The 6,151-nt window shown below is 35.9% G+C and overlaps 1 long non-coding RNA gene across 1 annotated transcript; it reads left to right on the top strand.

The window, feature by feature from the left end:
- The first annotated feature begins 3,908 nt into the window (after nucleotides 1-3,908).
- On the top strand, nucleotides 3,909-5,534 carry LOC122195074 (uncharacterized). Its single transcript, XR_006185013.2, has 2 exons — nucleotides 3,909-4,212; nucleotides 5,181-5,534. It is a non-coding gene; the product is annotated as an uncharacterized LOC122195074 (long non-coding RNA).
- The last annotated feature ends 617 nt before the right edge of the window (nucleotides 5,535-6,151 follow it).

Below are 6,151 nucleotides of genomic sequence, written 5' to 3'. Positions count from 1 at the left end.
GCCCTCCTTCGTCTGAATCTGGGATGACTTCTGCTTCGTCCGTAGCTCCAACTCAATTTCTCGCTCTTGGGCTCTATCATATACTCTGGGGTCCTGCAACCTGAAATGCTAAAAAAAAAATCCCTAATGTCATCCCTCAACATATCATGGTACCTAGTCTTTGTCATCTCCTCATCTGCAACGTATTGCGTAACCAACAAAGCTCTCTCCCTAAACATGGCGATGATCTGTAACACTGTCTTTGTCGTCTGACGAAGGTCCTGAAACTCCCTCGCCAACTATTGTACCTCAATAGATGGTGCAAACTTTGATATGAACCTAGTAACAAAGTCTATCCCAGTTATGGCCTCAACGACTTCCACTCCCAAAGCATGACCAACCTCCTCCCACGAATCACAAGCCCTATCCCTCAAAAGGCAAGCTGCAAATCTCACCTTCGACCCCTCAGGGAAAAAGCTCATCTGCTGAGAACTCTCCATATCTGTAATCCATCGTCTGCAAGTAATGGGGTCCTTCTTCCCGAAGAACTCTGGAGGCCTACATGCTTTGAACTCCTTAAAGGTAGGAGTACCAGTCCCAAACTGAACAACTACTAGCTCTACCCAAAAAACCCTAAACGCTATTTCAATAACTCCATAATTCTATCCTTGATCATGCCAAACATAACAATAGTCGCATCAAAGATATCACGCATAATATCTGACGTGATAAACTCATGTATCCTCTCATCAATTGGTTCAACGCCAGAGCCAAAGCCATAACCAAACCTCCTCGAGTAATCACTATCATACTAAAAGGCAACAATAAAAAATATCAGAAAATACATAAAGAATCTCTCATACCGCAAGCTTCTTAGAATCTACGTGACTTTCCTTGATTCGAGTACGGATTTTTTGCTTTCAGTAGTACGGGCCCAATACTACATTCCATATATACTCGTACTTACCTCAAGAGTCATTCCAGATTTTCTAAGTCGCTTATCCATAACTACTCACACATGGATATATCACGGAAAAACATATAGAATCGGACTGAAATTCTTCCTAGACTCTTCTAGGATTCCTACCCTGCCTTATTATCAACTGCAGAAGAAACTTCTACCAATTTCAACTACCTATCTTATGCATACAGTCAAATGCAACAAACATTAAACAATCTTTTGATTGAAATATCATGCACTACAACGGTTGGTCTCAACAAGTGTTGTGCAATAGAGCCAAATCAAGCATTCTAAAACTATTTAATCTTTGTGGAATGCAACCTAATGTATTCACTTAATAGTTCATTAACATCAATATAGGTTTCATATAGCACAAAGTAAGCAACATCCAAGCAATAAAACCAATCAGGCAACAAGGCATCAGAAAGATCATGCAATCCTAACTCGTAATTCCTGAAGATCCTTAGTTTACTAAGTATCATGGATCTTCGTTAGTTCACACATTAGACACTAAAGGCATCTCTCCTAAGCAGGCATTCTATCATGCAATCTTGAGCAGATCATTAGCCCTATACTAGCATGTAGTCTCTATGATAACATACTAAAGCATAACATTCATGTATGGGTATTTTGGGATTCACTTACTTGAGCTAGGGTGATTGCATGCATTGCACCCTATTTTCTTTATAAAAACCTTTTGAAAACCATTTTCTTTAAAAGATTTTTCCATTCCTCGGTTTGAGTCCAGACATTCTATGAAGTATGCTCGAATCCCTCAAACCAAGGCTCTGATACCAACTTGTAACGTCTAAAAAATTTCAAATAAAATTCATTTTTAAACAACCCAAAACATTCATTCAATTGTTCAAAAGATAATTATAGTGTAATGTATTCTCAAACATCAGAGTAAAACTTAAAATAATGTGGAATAAAACTCTAGGGGGATGCAGTGTGATCAAGTCAGATCCTTCCCTTTCGAAGTAGGAGTACCTTAAAAATTTTAACATAAAAATTGTAAATACAAAGCTTAGTGAGTTTCCTAAAATACCCATACCATACATAACCATAACATGCAACACGACAATTTCATCCAACGGGCCTAACTCATCCCAAGTGAAGGCTATGGGACAAATCATAGACTTACAATCACTCTTGCAATGGCCTACTTCAGTCAGCGGGCATATTTCATCCCAAGTGGATGCTACACACAAAATCCATAGTCTTACAACACTCCTACAATTTCCATGGTCATCCCCATCAAGAGTCACAAAGACAACAAGCACATACGAAACCTAGTGTCCTACATAGTATAGTGAGAAACCTCACCTCACTCTCGAAATCAGATATACCACAACTCGAATACTCGTGGAATCGGTGCTACAACCCACCTAACAAAATACACATGGTTAGACCTCAGTCTACATTCTAAAACTAACAATTTGACCAAAAGTCAACCATGTCAAAAAGTCAACGGTCAGTTGTCTCCACGTCGTGGCCAACCCATGGCCACATAATGGCTATCCAACTTAGTCACGATCAAAATCCGCTACCATGTTGTGGAAGACTTGTCACTACACCATGGCATATTCCAGACAAAACTATCGTGATGTTTTCATTTACAATGTCATGGCAACTATCTTGCCATGTCGTTGTCACTATATTTGGACAATTTAATGGGTTGAGTCCTTAATCCGTAAACACCTTGTTCATACTTGTCAGTAAGCTTCTTGGGACCCAAATCAGTGGCGAAACTTGTATAGGGCTAGGGGGCCATGGCCCTTCTTATTTTTTTAACTTATAAACACCTCTATTATATATAAGATGGGTTTTATTTTTTTTTAAGCTAACTTTATGGCCCCTCCGTTTATCATTATCAGTAAAAAAGGAAATTTTATAAGTATGTAACACAATCTAAAAAAATTACGGAAAAAATCATAATCAAATCGTGTTTTTTGGAAACTAAAATTCTACAAATAAACCCAAAAAATTGTTCTAATTTACTTTCTATTAACACAATCAATCATAAACTATTAAGCCATAACTTAAGAATAACTCTGCCACCTAAAAAATTGCTCACCGGGAAATAATGTCACCAACAAAGTCCGGAAATTTGTTGTAATTTTCACCGGTAAACATCACTCCTACCACTGGAGTGCTCATCATTACCTCTATCATCTTTGCCGTTGCTGAATCTATGCTTTGTCTCTCCGCTTTTGTAAAGTTTTTTTTCCCTCTCCCTCTCCACTCTCACTCTCACTCTCTGTCTTTCTGTTTCTCTTTCTCTTTTCTTGAATGTGATAAGATAAAGTATAGGAACGTGAAAAGGATACGAAAAGGTAAATGAAAACCTGTGAAAGTAAAACCAAAAGCTGCAACACCTTTTATTTATTATCTGTTAATTTATGATTTTTTATTAAATCAATGAGTGTGACGGAAAATGTTATAGAAATACTCAATTTGTAGTTTAACTTAATTTGCTAAAAGTTATATATTTAACTGTTAGCTTTTTATATTTATTAGTTATTAAATAATTTTGTAATTTCTTAATTGTTGTTAAGAGTATAATTACAAATTTGTAAAACAATTCAAGTAAAGTTAAAAGACAATTTTATAATACTTCAAAAAAAACATAAAAGATTAAACATTACCATTTTCACAAATATAACAACATTTCGTATTAATTTTTTTATTTACATTTTTAATATGTTGTAAATGTATATAATATTAAATTTTGCTATGTTTTGAAATTTTGGTTTTTTTCCCCTCTGGTTTTATAGGTTGTGTTCCGCCCCTAACCCTAATAGTCCATATAAATCCAAACTTTATGGACATGGACATGCATGTTCCATGCATGCCCTTTACTCCAATGAGGTCAAAATGTGGAAAAATACCAAAAACTCATGCATGACTACCAACAGGGACAGAGTATTAGTAGGGCCAAGAGGGGCTGTGGCCCCCTGTCATTTGGGTTAGAACTAGCAAAAATTGCTCCAAAATTTTTATTATACGCTTGTTAATTTCACAATTGGGCTGTGGCCCTTCCCGATTTCTCCACAATCCAATTTCTAAATAAAAAATTGAAGCGACAAGAAGTGAATTGACCTAGTTCCTGAGTTCCGTCTGAGGTCCGACCGTCCCCATCGACCATCGTCGCTCGCGCCTCATTGGAGTCAGGATGCTTGCTGTATCGCGATTCGCGGTGTCCGACTCTCCGGTCTCGCTAATCGCCATTCACTGATCCACCGTAACAGCCAGCACTCACCGAAAATCAGGTATTCGTTCTTTCTTCTCCAATTCTCCTCTTGTGATTTCTGATTTGGGAATCCGGGATTAGGAATTAAGAGTATATTTAAGGGTCGTTCTTGACTTCTTTCTTCTCTGGTTCTCCGGTTGCGATTTCTGATTTGGGAATTGAGATTAGAAATTAGGAGTGTATGTATGGAATTAGGACTACCGAATATGCTCCTGTGTTTGCTCACTTGTTGACTTTTTGTGATTTCGGAATCAATTCAATGTTGATTGTTAGTTTGTAAATTGTAATTTGTTATAGATTTTAGATTATGTATTGTTTTCACTTTTGATTTTAATTTTCAATTTTTAGATACTGTTAAATGAGTTATTCTGTAATTGTAGAGTTTTGTTATTTGTTATTGTTTTTTCATATCGTTAAATCAATTGTTCCTTATTTTTTTTATAGACATAATCATAGTAAAGATGAGAGCCTTAGATTATTTTTACAAATGAAAGGTTAATGATGAAGAAACTCATAATGAAAGTGAAGAGAGTAAACGCCGGGCTTAGCTGTAATTCTTTTTCTAGGTGTTTTTGGCGTTTATTTATTGAAAACATTTTTTTTTCGATGTAAAAATTTGTATAGTTTATAATATTCCCCCCCCCCCCCCCCCCCCCCCCCCCCCCCCCAATTAATTCTTCAAGCTCCGCCACTGGCTACCAAGACTCGTCAAACTTTTAGATCCAAAAGATATTATGCTCAAGGACCTTAATGAGCCATAACGTTGCAAACTTTATCTCGTCAAACCATTCAAAACACAACTAGGAACCAAACCACGCAACACATCTTAGATCTACAAGATAGGGACTAAAAAGATTGAAACTTGAGGACTTATAAGGAATCCAAAAGATGCACACAAAGAGTAGAGATGAGTTTCTTTCTTAAACTATGCACTAGAGCTCTTATTCTTCCTTCCAATGATCACAAAATCACCAAAAATGGGTCAAGAACTTCAAAGGGAGGCTAGGATTGATCAAGAGTTTTTTGGAGGTGATGGAGGTTGAGGGTGGGGGAAACTCTAGCGATCATTTCCTTTAAATAGGGCTCAAGGCCCGGAATTTTGGGACTCATCCGCAGCCACATCGTGGTGACCAATTGAACTGCACATTTCCTCAGGCCACGCCATGGTAGACCTTCCACCATATCTTGACCACCAATTTTTCACAAAATAGGAATAAAGACTCGTATTTTCACTGGCGGTACAATGATACTCTGATTTTAGGGATTATAACTTATGGATCAAATGGTCTTACGAAAATGGCTTTTTATCTTATTTAAAATTTGAAAAAGTTACTGTGAAAATTTGGATTTTACAATCTCATTTCGGAAATTTACATCTTACTCGACAAGTTTAGCAAGCATGTGACACTACATCTTGCTAACAAGAAAACAAGATATAATATATTCATTACGGCGTCTAAAAAATAAAATACTTACATATTCAAGTTGTTCTTGTAATTGTTTTCAGTTTTTCCATTGTATTCTTTAAAATATTTGCGTCATTAAACCTTCGCAAAGGTTTATTGATATTCGCTTGTGTTGCCTTGATGGTTATTTGGGTGATATTTAGAAAAAAACATGTTTAATCATTATAATTATTCAAACTTCTAATGCTATCAAAACTTTTAGTTTTTCGTAACTTGGAACTTTCGTCTTTGTAATAATTTTTAGTAGAATAAAAGATAATTATAAATTATATTTATAATAAAGAGTTAGTTTGGTTTGGATTGTTAATTATGGTGAACAGCTTGAAGTTCGAATGGTATAGTTATAGTTTTTTCATATAAAAAGATAATCGATAACAAAACTGTATTAATTTCGGATATTTCGGCATGATAAATCGGATATTAGGTCGGGTTCATGTATATCGGGTATTACACGAAAAAATTTGCTAAAAAGTCAAGTAAAAAAAATAAGCA

Source organism: Lactuca sativa, chromosome 7 (genome assembly GCF_002870075.4).
Source record: "Lactuca sativa cultivar Salinas chromosome 7, Lsat_Salinas_v11, whole genome shotgun sequence".
Classification (NCBI taxonomy): Eukaryota; Viridiplantae; Streptophyta; class Magnoliopsida; order Asterales; family Asteraceae; genus Lactuca; species Lactuca sativa.
Note: the sequence above shows the minus strand (reverse complement) of the source record. Positions and strands in the feature narration are given on the sequence as shown.